The following is a 15805-nucleotide window of genomic DNA, read 5'->3' as shown; positions in this document are numbered from 1 at the left end:
AGTATATCAATAATAACTCTTGGGTCTTCACCAGGTTTTAATAATGGGTTACTGCATAATGTGACTTTGATTATGTCTCTTGCTCTCCCTCCAAGTCTTGACATCATTTCCTGAGCCTGCTCTCCTGTGGGCACACCTCTCTTTCTTAGATATACATCAATTTGCTCTTCCCATTCGTGGATAGAAAGTTTATCTGTGCCATCTCCACGAAAGCTTGGCGGCTCTTTCACGTCAGACTGCATAACTAATTTTACACCAGTCATGGTCAGTGAATGAGAATCAGCTGACGGTGGTTCTAGACCTACATTCTGGCTGTTAGTTACTTTTTCCTCCTTTTCATTTCCCTTCATTAGCTGTGCTGAAATTGACGGCCTGACTACCCCTCTGCGTTGTGTTGTGTAGTGTGAAATAAACACTGGAGTCAGTCTGCTGGTTCGATGGTCTTTCTTTTATCTGCATAAGTAGAGAACATGCAGTTAATTATTCGTTGTACAATCTTGCCTGCTCCTGCTAAACATTCACACAAAGAAGAGAAATCAGCAGTCACGCTTCACAGGCTAACTTTCACGCTAACGACGTCACACTGCATTCCCTCGATTAAAACTACACTTTTGCAGGTAAAACGACTTTCAACTCGGTCCTAAGAAAAGGCAACACATTCAGGTAAATAATTTTTACATTGTAACAAAACGCAGATCAATTAATTAGAGATTGTTTCCCTTTTAACACGTTTTTGATCAGGATTGAACAAAATGCATACCTCGCTCTGCTCAGACCTCCCGCGACTGAAGCAAGAGCGCGCAGCTTATGTATATTTATGTATATGTATATTATGTATATTTATACATAAATGTATATTTGTATAAAATACTTTTTTTCTCTCACACACACACACACACACACACACACACACCAGTGGCGGCTTCTGGTCTTTCAAAGAGGGGAAGCTCATTTTCGGCCTAAATCATAAAAATTGTCCATTTATTTATACGTAAATTCTGCCCTACGTTCCTTTTCAAGAAAATGCTCTGTGACCCTGTCGTACCAACTAGGTGTCTTTTCCAGTGACGCAAGCCTAGCCTGCTGTATGTATGAATGAATGAATGAATGAACAAACAATCTAAAAAAAAAAAGATATTAAACTCGACGGAGGAAATGTGGGAATTAGGTTAAACTGAAACAAGGAATGTGGTGTATAATAGGGTTGTCATGATACCATAAAAATGTCTTACAATCAGTGGTGGAAATGGCCATAATTCACTGGGGACTCAAGCTATTTTTGGGAATTATAAATAGATTATTTATAATCTATAATAACATTTATTAACAACGTATTTAATATTTTCTCTAAACTATCTTGTATATTTAGACAAGCACCTGCAATTCTGGCCAAATTAAAGATACGTAGTGTGTGAATTTGCACATATTACTTTGCAAAAACGTTTGCAGTTAGTTTTTAATATTACATCCTTGAGAACTCTATGCTTACATTTCTTTCCAGGAGCACTAGTGCTCCTACTTAAAAAAATAAAAAATAGGAACAGACCTTCTGATCAATGACAGGAGGGTCATTCCTGGGATTCGGTAACATGTCAACTTTTTCAACTTCTAAATACCCCACATCATTAGGCACATACCAAACCTCCAAAAAATATTAATCATATTTTTTATAGGACTGAAGCTAAAAATACACAAATTGTGTGTCTACAGTCTCTTTATTTTTAAAAATTTTTAAAATTTTAAATTTTAACTAAAAACACAATTTTATTGTTTTAGCCCTTAACATGTCAGATGGTAATCAGCAAGAAATACTTTTGTTCTTAACCGTCTTCCATATATTTTTCTAAAAATATCAATTACAATTTTTGGTTTTGTTTTTCTCTCATATTGTCCCCTTGTTTCTGGGTCAACATATCTGCATGGCCAACATTGTCTTTCTGCTGCAAATGTGGGCACAATTTCTGATGTATGATGCTTGTCCATGTTTAAGTGGACATTATGTCAAAAATTCTATTTAAAACAAAAATATGAGTTGTCATGATTTTGGAGTATATATATTTACTGAAACCATAACTATTTTATATTTTTTCATTAAAATTATTAATAAATGAAGCAAATAACTCAACCCTGTCACAAGTTTACAACCCTGTAACAATGAGAAATACATATATTTGTGATGGGGTTGAGTGTGACAGGGTTGTGGTTTTTCAAACAAAATGGCCACTGCTGCTCATGTAGCATAGGAGAGTAGACCATATATGGCAGCAATAAAATAAACACATTGTATATACTTATGAATGAAAATAAAATGTTGTAAAAGTAATAATTTTCCATCTTAATTTTATATGACAGTGTTGAGTTGTTAAGCTTGACAGTACCCTCCCTGACTATAACATGCCTCAAAAATATGAATAAAAAGTATGATACCACTAACCATTTTCTGCACCACTATTAAAGAGACCTGGATGAAGTCACATATGAGTGGAGACTAAATTATTATGGGCGAAGAATGGTTAGTGTTCAGACTGAGAGACATAACTTTACAGTCTGTTTTGTTATCAAATATTTTGAATTTTTTTTTAGAAAATATTTTTTACAAGAAAGGAACACAAGTAAATGCTTACATTGTTGCCAAAAATCACAGACACTATGGACATTTTGTTATTAATTTTCTAAGTACAAACTCAGGGACATTACAAAATGCTTGGTTCACAATAGATATAAGACATTATTTTATGCTAAAAATATAAAAATGCAATAATTATTTTTATTAATTATAATGGGCATCCCAAAGTTTTGTGAAAAGCTTCTAACAATTCGTTTTGGTGAACCACCACTTTAGAAACTCTGGGGGACTGAAATATTTCCGAATCCCAGGAATGACCCAGAAATTAACCTTTCTATTGATATTTGACTCCTTAAAGTTTTTTTTTTTTAATTTATTTATTTTTTTTGTAATGCCATTTTTCTAACTTTATTAAATGTATGTCATCTTTTGTGCCCCAAAAAATAGATTTATAAACTTATCAAAAATGTTTAATTAAATAATAAATTAAATGAAAATAATAAGATATAACAAAATAAGTTTCCAGTCAAAAGAAATCAGCATCAACAATTCGTCTTTGCATGGCACAGAAGAGCACAAATGTGGCATTAAGCAATATTTACAGAATTTAAGAAATTTTTGACAAGACTCAGAGGTGGCATTAATGCATCTCATAATGCATCTCATAATAACAATGTTATGAGATTAATGTTTTAAATATATAAATTTCAATTAATTAAATGACTTTAAAAATTAAACAGAAACCGCCAGTAGGTGGCATCAAGTCACTGTCTTTGTCACCGAATCATTCATTCAATCGATTCGCTGTTAAACAAAAAAAAAAGCTGTTACCCTCAGTTCGTCGCTATCTCACAAACTTCTATTTTAATGAATGAAGCTCTCTACACTGCACACTTAATATATTATTTACATCTCTCTACACTTTGTTTGTTACAATGAATGACAACAACTGCAGTCTGCCTTCATGGTCTGTGCTGTGAGGAGCAGCACGCGCAGCGATAGAGGAGCATTTCTATTGGCTGCAGTCTGCAGATATTAAATGGCAAAAGACAGCATTGCGCAGCGAACCATAAACACAGTGCTACATTTATATGCAGAACTGGGTTCGCTTTCGTAGTCTTTTGAATTAATAAAATATAGAAATCACTTTAATTTCCAAATAGTTGGAAATGAAACGCCGTCCCCCCTCGAAATTCACTCCCGGACTGCGTCCCCCATTTCCAGCCCTGCTTACAATACTATACCAGCTTAATTTATAATTCAATTCTACAAAATGATTGTTTTTATGAATGGCTCAGTGAATCAGTGATTCGCCCAAATCAACGCGGATTTGGATCAAACACAGAAACGAAACAAAAACAGCGCTCTTGCTCGTGTCGTATTGCTGTCAGGAGCATTTTTTGCTCGCATATCTTGAAATTTCCGAGTTAGCAGCATGTATATTAAAACATAACATTATAAATAAATAAAAAAATATATATATAATGATTAATAAGAACCAAGTGCAAAGCCGCGATGGGACTGAGCTCGAATAGCTTCAGCGTCAGCGACTTTTTATTGTACACAATCGCTGTCAATCATAAGGACAGACCCTCCAATCATCACGCAGAAGCTCAGCGTCCAGGCCGGCCCACTCCTCCATTCACCCCCAGAGACGCTGAGCGTCCGGGGGCGGGACATAATCGCAGCATTTATCCAATGACCGTCTAGTTTCGAGGCACTGAAAAAAACTGTTCAAAGCAGCCCCATTGAAGTCAATGGACGCTCAGCTTCAACGGAGAAATGCACTGACGCTACGGGAATGTATGAGAAGGAAATCGAGTCAGCGACCTGCTATATGTAGCTGATTCTGAACGAACGCATTTTTAGTCAATAAAATGTTAACACAATAGTACATATTTGACCATTATTTTTTTGACATTATAGGGGAAGCTGTGCTTCCCTTGCAGTCTTAAAGAAATCCCCACTGACACACACACATATATATATATACAGGTGCTGGTCATATAATTAGAATATCATCAAAAAGTTGATTTATTTCACTAATTCCATTCAAAAAGTGAAACTTGTATATTATATTAATTCATTACACACAGACTGATATATTTCAAATGTTTATTTCTTTTAATTTTGATGATTACAGCTTACAGCTCATGAAAGTCAAAAATCAGTATCTCAAAATATTAGAATATTACTTAAGACCAATACAAAGAAAGGATTTTTAGAAATCTTGGCCCACTGAAAAGTATGAAAATGGAAAGTATGAGCATGTACAGCACTCAATACTTAGTTGGGGCTCCTTTTGCCTGAATTACTGCAGCAATGCGGCGTGGCATGGAGTCGATCAGTCTGTGGCACTGCTCAGGTGTTATGAGAGCCCAGGTTGCTCTGATAGTGGCCTTCAGCTCTTCTGCATTGTTGGGTCTGGTGTCTCTCATCTTCCTCTTGACAATACCCCATTGATTCTCTATGGGGTTCAGGTCAAGCAAGTTTGCTGGCCAATCAAGCACAGTAACACTATGGTCATTGAACCAGCTTTTGGTACCTTTGGCAGTGTGGGCAGGTGCCAAGTCCTGCTGGAAAATGAAATCAGCATCTCCATAAAGCTTGTCAACAGAAGGAAGCATGAAGTGCTCTAAAATTTCCTGGTAGATGGCTGCGTTGACTGTGGACATCAGAAAACACAGTGGACCAACACCAGCAGATGACATGGCAGCCCAAATCATCACTGACTGTGGAAACTTCACACTGGGCTTCAAGCAACATGGATTCTGTGCCTCTCCACTCTTCCTCCAGGCTCTAGGACCTTGATTTCCAAATGAAATGTAAAATTTACTTTCATCTGAAAAGAGGACTTTGGACCACTGAGCAACAGTCCAGTTCTTTTTCTCCACAGCCCAGGTAAGATGCTTCTGACGTTGTCTCTGGTTCAGAAGTGGCTTGGTAGCCCTTTTCCTGAAGACGTCTGAGCGTGGTGACTCTTGATGCACTGACTCCAGCTTCAGTTCTCTCCTTGTGAAGCTCTCCCAAGTGTTTGAATCGGCTTTGCTTGACTGTATTCTCAAGCTTGCGGTCATCCCTGTTGCTTGTGCACCTTTTCCTACCCAAATTCTTCCTTCCAGTCAACTTTGCATTTAATATGCTTTGATACAGCACTCTGTAAACAGCCACACCTTTCAGTAATGACCCTCTGTGACTTACCCTCTTTGTGGAGGGCGTCAATGTTCGTCTTCTGGATCATTGCCAAGTTAGCAGTCTTCTCCATTAATGTGGTTTCAAAGAACAAGAGATACCCAGAATTTATACTGTAGGGATGGTCATTTATTCAAACTCAAATGTAAATATTCTAATATTTTGAGATACTGATTTTTGACTTTCATGAGCAGTAAGCTCTAATCATCAAAATTAAAAGAAATAAACATTTGAAATATATCAGTCTGTGTGTAATGAATGAATATAATATACAAGTTTCACTTTTTGAATGGAATTAGTGAAATAAATCAACTTTTTGATGATATTCTAATTATATGACCAGCACCTGTATATATATATATATATATATATATATATATATATATATATATACACAAACACAAGACCATCTTTCAGTGTGAGAAACATTGGCTCCTATCACGTAATATTTACTAATTCATGTAAAATAACATTGCATGGTAGTTTAACACATTAAAACATACATATGTTTTCATGTTTAGTCTCTAGGGGGCGCTCCAGGATCGTCATCTGCTTTAGAAGACTTGCAATCTGAGGTCTGAAGTCAAAAAAACGAGACACTCTGATCCTGTTTGGTTGGAACCAATATTTTACTTTGTGAAAGAAGGCCCTATAGAATTACTGAAACCTATTTTAAAAGATTTGGACAGTTTTATTAAAGTATTGGGGTGTTTTTTCCCTCAGACCACAGGAAACTGTGTTCTGATTGGTTGTCTCTGCTCTGGTGGGCGTGGCTGCAGTTGTGAGGTCAACATCAGTCAGTTACTGAAGAATCAGACATTCTCACATCAGGACACTAGGGGGCGATGAGGACACATTAGAAAATAAATATTTGTGAAATAATTTTGTTCTTTTTATATATTGGCATATATCCACTCCAGAAGATAATCTGAGAGCACATTCTGATGTACCCTTAAATTAAATTTACAAATATAATTCAAGTTAATTTTATTAAGTATACTTAAGTAAATTTCAATTATGTTTACGTATACTTGTAGTAAATATGCTAATGTACTAGTAGTGTACTAATGTACTGAACTGACCAGAGAGAAAGATCAGATTAGATCTTCACACTTCACTCTGGGCTGCAAATAACTGTGAAAACAGTTTGTGTGAGCTCAGGGCGTTTCAGCTAAAATAGACAGTTAACTTCCTGCTGAACACTTACATTTGCCGTAAGACTAAAAGCTGAAGACAGTTCTGCTAATCTGAATGTGCGAAAAGGGAACAGAGATAGTAGAAACACTCCAGTCATTATTAGAAAAGTTGCCTTTTAAATTAATAATTTAAATAATAATCTAAATATTTTTTTTTTAATCTCATTTGACTACAATGACAAAAAGTAACATTATGATATTGCATCTTCCCATAAATGTACTACAAAAATAAATGTGTTCACAGTAGTGATTTTAACATGTTTTTAATGTATTAATTTTCCATATGTCAGTTATAATTATTTTATAATATACATTTTATACTATTATAATATACATTTAATTGCTTCAGATTTCTGTCATTGATTTTTTTTTTTTTTTGGAGCTTCTGCAGGACATTTGTAACATCAGGTTTGTTTTTCTCTTTTGGGTTTGAGTTGTCTTACAGAAATCTGAAATGACAGAGGTGATTTACAACAGAACAATCATCAAACTCTGTGACTGACCATAGTAACTGCATCTGCATTTACATGTATTACTCTTATGATTTTAATATTATCATTTATATATCCTTATTGTATCAGGGCCTTAAATTCTCGACTTCAGACTATATTCTGTAATTTGTAACTCTTCAGTGAGGATCAAGGCTCTGTTGACACATTTGTCGCCATTGATGTCTGCACCCTGCTGAAAGGCCTAACCAGCCTAACTGACTAGGAGAGAGCTCAGACACCCTCTTTACCATTTATGTTTTACAAATATGCAATTAATATTTATAAATGTACCTTATACTGCTTTATCTACTCAATACTATTTACAACACTTACAGCTTCAGTCTGAACATCAGAGATAGCATTAAAAAAATCTTTTTTGGATGATTTTACTTACAATGATTTGATTGTCATCATCATTTAAATTAAAAAAAGGAAGAAAAAAACGACATTGTAAAATAACATTGGTTGTTAGTTTATGATGCATTAAAACATTAAGCTATGTTAAATTCATGTTTAGTGACTAGGGGGAGCTCCAAGAGCGTAATTTGCTTTAGAGTTTAGAAGACTAGCGTAGCCTTAGTTCTGAAGTCAAAAAACGACAAAAACTCTGATCCTGTTTTGTTAAAAATATTAGTCTGTGTAGTCTGTGAACAAGGATACAACTTGGAACCTCTTTGAAAGATCTGAACAGTTCTATTAAAGTATTGTTGTGTTTTTTCCCCAAGACCACAGGGACACTAGGGGGTGATGAAGACAGCCTTAAAAAGGCTCAGATGAATTGTGTAAATATTTGTGAAATAATTTGATTATTTTTGTATATTTGCCTATATCCACTATACAAGATGATGTGAGAGGACAGTACGTAAAACATATGTACACTGTAAAGTATGTAAATCAATTTTTTCAAACATATTTATTAACAATTAAACTCCACACACCTGACGGCAATAGATGGTGCGTAGGAGACAAAGACCAGCTAGGTCAAAAACTAAAAAAATCTGTGTTAGTGAGCACTTCTCCTTTGCCGAGATACTCCATCCACCTCACAGGTGTGGCATATCAAGATGCTGATTAGACAGCATGATTATTGCACAGGTGTGCTTGAGGCTGGCCACAACAAAAGGCCACTCTAAAATGTGCAGTTTTATCACACAGCACAATGCCACAGATGTCGCAAGTTTTGAGGGAGCGTGCAATTGGCATGCTGACTGCAGGAATGTCCACCAGAGCTGTTGCCCGTGAATTGAATGTTCATTTCTCTACCATAAGCCGTCTCCAAAGGCATTTTAGAGAATTTGGCAGTACATCCAACCGGCCTCACAACCGCAGACCACGTGTAACCACACCAGCCCAGGACCTCCACATCCAGCATCTTCACCTCCAAGATCGTCTGAGACCAGCCACCCGGACAGCTGCTGCAACAATCGGTTTGCATAACCAAAGAATTTCTGCACAAACTGTCAGAAACCGTCTCAGGGAAGCTCATCTGCATTCTCGTCGTCCTCATCGGGGTCTCATCCTGACTGCAGTTCGTCGTCGTAACCGACTTGAGTGGGCAAATGCTCACATTCGATGGTGTCTGGCACTTTGGAGAGGTCTTCTCTTCACGGATGAATCCCGGTTTTCACTGTACAGGGCAGATGGCAGATAGCGTGTATGGTGTCGTGTGGGTGAGCGGTTTGCTGATGTCAACGCTGTGGATTGAGTGGCCCATGGTGGCGGTGGGGTTATGGTATGGGCAGGCGTATGTTATGGACAACGAAGACAGGTGCATTTTATTGATGGCATTTTGAATGCACAGAGATACCATGACGAGATCCTGAGGCCCATTGTTGTGCCATCATCCACAACCATCACCTCATGTTGCAGCATGATAATGCACGGCCCCATGGTGCAAGGATCTGTACACAATTCCTGGAAGCTGAAAACATCCCAGTTCTTGCATGGCCAGCATACTCACCGGACATGTCACGCTTTGAGCATGTTTGGGATGCTCTGGATCAGCGTATAAGACAGCGTGTTCCAGTTCCTGCCAATATCCAGCAACTTCGCACAGCCATTGAAGAGGAGTGGACCAACATTCCACAGGCCACAATCAACAACCTGATCAACTCTATGCGAAGGAGATGTGTTGCACTGTGTGAGGCAAATGGTGGTCACACCAGATATTAATTTGAGCTTCTGCAGGTTTTGCATATGAAACAATTAAGTTTATTTTCCTGCTTGACCATTTGTGTTTGTTTCTTACAGAAATCTGAAATGACGGAGGTGATTTACACTTTTCACCACTGATCACACTGTCTCTGATGCTGTTTATGATCTACTGACAATTGTATTGCCACGTGTTTTATACTGTATTACTGTTTCAACTAAAATAAAATTTACATTTGAAGTTAATCCTTTTTGGTTTCCTACAGACTGATACTGATCTTCACATATGACCACAACATTCGTTTCATTAAGTCATGAGAAACTTATGCAAACATGCAGCATACTTTTGTTTCAGTGAATTGAAGTGATCTTGACATTGTCGATAAAATCAAATAAATATTATAAATTAGTCCATCTCTGAGAGTCATGTAAAGAATTTGTTAAAATCCATTAATATGCAACTTGAACACAAACATACAGCACAATTATGGGCAAACCAAGCTTTTATTTTCACAATACTTGCATACAATGACAACTGAAAAAACTGATGTGCTTTATGTTACAATTATTATAAAAAGCCAAAAGCTGAATGAATGAAATGTTCAGACAAAGATCATCTTGTAACTCTTGTAAGAACACAGTATCACAGAGTGCCACTAAGAGTATTTAACACTGGATTATTCATGAAAACAGTCATTTTACACATGCATAATGGATTCATTTGGAAAAATGTGGTGTCAGAAGTCAGTCATTTAAAAAAATATTTAAGCATACATTATTCAATGAAAGAACAAGCAAAAAATGCAATGTAACAAAACAAAAAAGTATTTACACATTAAGTATGAGAATATTTCTGCTAAACTCTGCAAAAGTGTAAAAATAATCAATCCTGGAGTGTAACAAAATTACACTAAATAAGTCAAACATTGATGTGTGAACAGCAAACTGTTACATCAACTTCATAATAATGAAAGCACATTTCTGTAATTATGCCAAAACAAATGAAAAAAACAAAAAAAAACATCTAAAAAGCACGCATGGGTTGAATTAATATACTGTTAATGTGTATACTGTTATAGTGACTAAAATACTGCTGTTGGGAGTTTCCCGTTTGATAGCATGCTCTCAGTTGCTCTCATGTGCAGCATTAGTACCTGTGGGAAAGAATTAAGGAAGTCAAGAAAAATCTTTAACATGGTATTTTAAAATGGTAAATTACAGTATTAATAGTGTTTAATGAATTAATCAATGAAGCCACATTAACATTGACATGCTGAGTGTCATCAACACAGAGTCAGGGGTGCTTCTGTAACAATTACATTGTGTGTTTAACCATGAAGCTTTTGATCAGTTGCTGGTCAAACGGTCTCTTAAATGACCAATACATTAACAGTAACTGAGTTGTAAAGAGAACCAAGAGTATATCTGAAAAAAATTAATTCTCAAATGTTACAAGGTTAATATCTAAATAAAGGCCAATGTATCACAAAGAGAATATATGTAAGAATTCTCTGTGATAAAGCTGGAAAAAGCAGACTCTGTCTTTATATTTGTATTAAAGAAGTTGACGTTATAATGATGTCTGAATTAACAAGATGAATTAATAATATCACACAACCTACCTTCTATTGTAAATCTTTCATCAATCTTTACAGACAAGACCTATTTACTCAGGAAGAACCATCTGACTGACATGTAAAGCACTTGCTTTGTTTTTGTGTGTCATTTAGGGGAAGTATTTTCCAAAATAGAGCTTCTCAGATACTTGTCAGGTACTTCGGTGTCTAACAATCTTTTGTTATTCTTTAAACAGTAATCAATAAAAACGGAAACATTGTTAATTACAACTTAGTGAAAAAAATATATATATACCAGTTCATTTTCTTTAAAGACTAAATTTCACATTTGTCTTTTGCTGTAAGGTTTGTATGTCATACTTACACCTTTGCTTTGGTTGCTTATACTTCTTGCAGCAAAAAAACAGCTACAGCCCAAACTATCAGACCAACACCAGCACCACATATCCCTGATGCAGCACCTGACTGAGCTGTAATGATAAAGAGAGACACTCATTAGTGTGACCGTGTGTCTGATCTGTAGCAAACACTAGAAACATCAGCACTATTACCTGAGAGGAGACCTGAATCTGTGGACATGCAAATGTATTGTTAAATCATCAAAATATTAAATTTAATCCATTGTCAATAATATTGCTCATTAGTTATGGCTACAAGCTGTCAGAACTATTAACAAACCTCCAATCTCACCAAACTCGCACTGTAGGCCTAATAGCTGCACTGCTTTCCAGTTCAAATTTTCATGCTTTTCCCTCACTAACTTCCTTCCTTCTCATGGACTCAGATATATGTCATTGAGTTCTCAGAACCTGTGTAATAGGTTTAAATGGAACATCCTATGACCTTGATCACTTGGAATCCACTATGGACCTGCTTATATTTTAGTGAACTTTTCTCCCCTATGAATTTGTTTTATGCACTGTTCTGTATGCTTTAAACTGTTTGGGGAAAGAAAAAAAAATTCTAAAAGAGAAAGAAAGGTTAGAACATTAGAACACCACCAGGGTGAGTGGGTGAACCCAATTTGGGTGAACCAAGGGCATACAATTTTGTAGGGATGCTAAGGACATGTCCCTACCAATATCCAGCAACTACTAAATTGTCCCTATAGCAATAATTTTTATCAAATAGTTAAATACATATAGGCCTGTATTGTAATTTCAGATGCATCTGAAATATGGCATACCATTGATATTACATAAGAAGTTAAATACGTTAGAAAACTTTCAAGGACGCACACTTATACAGTAAGACCCAGACAGAATGTGAGAGATGCCTTTTTTTTTTATTGTTTTATACTGGCAGTGAGCATTTTGTGCGCTGTTTATGTGCCCCGCTCGCCTTTTTGTAGGAGCACTCAGAGCACCTGAAGCTGAAAAAAAAACAACTCTGAGCAGAAAAGCGCCCAATGTTATTCACGTTTTTTTTTTTTTTTGCATTGTCCAATCAAAAGATACATAACCCAGTATGCAATTGATGTTGATATCAAAATTGACATAAAAAAACAGGTAAAATATACAAATCAAACTGACGTCAAAAACTTGACATGACATTGATTTGATGTAAATTGAACATCACGCATATTGGCCTACACACAGGGGTTAAATTGGGGCATGGCCGCCTGGGGCTGAGCCCCGGTACATAAGCTTACCCTGGTTACTCATCAGAGGACTTTCCTCGTACATTTTCAACATTATAGGCTATAGTTTTAAACACTTTACTCATTCTTACTAATTCAAACAATGATGTGGCGTGGGTGTTTTTATTTGTAACTCTGAAATGAACCGACTGTCTTCAGAAAAGTTTTGATTGCATTTCAACTTTATCTGATCAAGTAGCAATCATGAGCGCAGTGCTGCTTTGTTTACAGCCGTTACTGGGGAAACCCCTATTTTTCTGACATTCTAAAGACGCCTCCTACTGCCAGAGAATCAAATTGGATTTTCAATAAGCCTGTCTGCCGTTTCCCCCATCCACCCATATAGCCGTTTTAAATTAATATAATAATTTATACTTCTGACTCTGACTTAAAAAAAAAAAAAAAACAGTTTAAATGCTCAATTATGAGGTATCTCATTTTATTTTTAATTTAGTTTTTGTGAAAACCTGAATCTCAACTGTAAATCAATTGCTATTTCATGGTCTACAACATGAAAAAAAGCCATTATAACATGTACATGAAAAATGTAGAAATACTGGACACAACTATGGGACACAATTGTGCAGCAGCAAGCATAACAACAAAAAAGGAACCTGAAGGATGATCTAGGTAAATGTGTGCAAATGTATAGGGCCCGATTCCTATATTTTGTCTGATGCCCCCAAATTGCTAAATCAGCCCCTGGTGAAGGGATATACTGTAAGGGCCACATCAATATATTGTTTTGGGCAATCATCATCTTAATCACATTTTAGTTTTTCTATAATAAATCTACATATTCACACTCTGTGTAACTCCATATATAATATTGAAGTGATTTTACTATGACTACAGAGATCAGCAACCACTTGAGGTTGTCATGGCAACCAGTTACATAGTGCAAATTACTTGTATGGGCTGATTTGTCTAGTTTTGCTGCACTAAACTAAGAAATAAAGGTTGAAAATGCACTATAAATGCAATCTTGTACAAAGTAGGCCTTTAAGCAGCAAATAAAGAAGTGTATAAATCACTGTTGGGCTGTTATCCACAGTATGAAATATATTATAAGTATAAAATTAAGTAAAATCTACTTAACTAACTTATATTTTTACTGAAACAGTATAGCACTGAATTAAGCTATGCTTTTAAAGTGTATGATTTACTTACAAACATTCAAGTACATAACAGCATAAATACAACTAGAAAATGAAAAATACAACCTTATTGATTATTCATGCCCCAGAGTTGAGTACGTTTTACTTAGTTTTATTACTTTGAAACTTACTCAAATAATCCTTGTAAACATAAGTAAAATATACTTATTAGTTCACTTCAATTTCTACAAACTTGAATTGAGTACTAATATAATTATTTTTCCCCAATCTAGCTTTTGTTTATTCCATAGTATTTACTTCACCACAGAATCCGTTTTCAGTGTACCATCATTATATACATATTTACTTTTATATAATTTATTTATCAAAATATTTAGTAACATCTTTTAGTCACCATAGGGTGTCAGGACCCCGCATGCTATGACAAGCATGATCATGGTGCAAGGCAAAGACCAAATGCTTGGCCCTCTGCAGGGAAATTTGCAAAAACAAACAAACAAACAAACAAACAAACAGACAAAACACGCTTATTTAGAATGCCCCTATTATTCAAAATATGGAGCAAAAAAATGTCCTTGTAAGTTTTTGGGGAATGCTAAAGTCCCCTTTCTCTTCTTTTGTGGTGCACCCCAAAACAATTTCTACCAAGGGATATCTGCAGAGGTCTGTGCACGCCACTGTATTAGTCAGTGCAGTGTTTCCCCTGCCATTATATCCTCTGGTGGGATGTTAAATCCTATTGGAAAAATGCCCAAAACACACTACAAAAAGGAATTTTGTAATGGTTTTACTGGAAAAAGCTAATGGTTTATAATGGTATTTTAATGGAAACCATTAGAATTTCTGTGATGGTTTCTATTGGGCTTCTATTGTTTTTTTTTTAGCTGGGAATGAATGGCGGAGATGCACGGTTTTGTTTACTACGCATACAGAAGCGTGTGTGACGCTTCCGGTGATATTAAAGTCTGCAGTCTCACTAATGAGGACATAAATACATGAACAACATCTCCAGAACTACTCTGAGAGTCACTTCATTAGCATTTGACCGTTTCATTTGAGTAAAACTATCCTCATCATATCATATACACACAGAAATGTAAAGGTATTCACGGCAACCCATCAAAATAAAATTTTGGTTTCCCTTGTCATTGCGGCAGAAATAGCCAACATTACTATTGTTCAGTAGAATGTATGTAATAGGCCACTACTAAAATTATTAAAACCTTAAATCCCCTTTTTTTCCCAAAAAATAAAATTTGTTTAATTTCTGAGGGGGAAAAAAAATCATAGGGCTATTGTAAGAATAAATGAAACCTGTTTTAATGCTTTCAAATAATTAGACAGGCAAAAAACTGAATTTGGTAACAATAAATCCCCTTATAAGGTAAGCTTAATGTGTTCATTCGAGCATCTAAACTGTTCACTAGAGTTATCAGTCTAAATATTACAATTACAAAAACATTATAGAAAGATTGTGCTACTCACCAACAGTAATACTGAATTTCCTGTCTATTATCAAACTGCTGGTGTTGATCTTCACTTCATAATTTCCAGTCTGATCAATTCGGATCTCTTTAAAGCTGAGTTCTCCGGTTTCCTTATTCACACGCATATTGCTCCAGGGGCCATTTAATCCTTTAACTTGCTTGAGCCCATCCCTGGTTCATACATTTCTTTGTTTACATTTACAACATGGTTTTACTATCGTAGCTTTAATTAATATCGACAAAGGATACATCGATCAAAAAGTTCAAAGGCTTAAGCATTGAAATTTACGATCCTAATGTCACAGCCTTGTCACCTTTTTTATTGGTATCAAGAGATCGCATCATTACACGCGACATTGAAATGGTAAGTTGTGAACTGTTTTTGTTG

General features: G+C 35.7%; 1 long non-coding RNA gene across 1 annotated transcript; it reads right to left on the bottom strand.

Moving 5' to 3' along the window:
* Positions 1-10081: 10081 nt before the first annotated feature.
* On the bottom strand, positions 10082-15563 carry LOC131529599 (uncharacterized). Its single transcript, XR_009268145.1, has 3 exons — positions 15416-15563; positions 11538-11643; positions 10082-10750 (listed from the first exon to the last, which is right to left on the bottom strand). It is a non-coding gene; the product is annotated as an uncharacterized LOC131529599 (long non-coding RNA).
* Positions 15564-15805: the final 242 nt, after the last annotated feature.

Source organism: Onychostoma macrolepis, chromosome 22 (genome assembly GCF_012432095.1).
Source record: "Onychostoma macrolepis isolate SWU-2019 chromosome 22, ASM1243209v1, whole genome shotgun sequence".
NCBI classification, from domain to species: Eukaryota; Metazoa; Chordata; class Actinopteri; order Cypriniformes; family Cyprinidae; genus Onychostoma; species Onychostoma macrolepis.
Note: the sequence above shows the minus strand (reverse complement) of the source record. Positions and strands in the feature narration are given on the sequence as shown.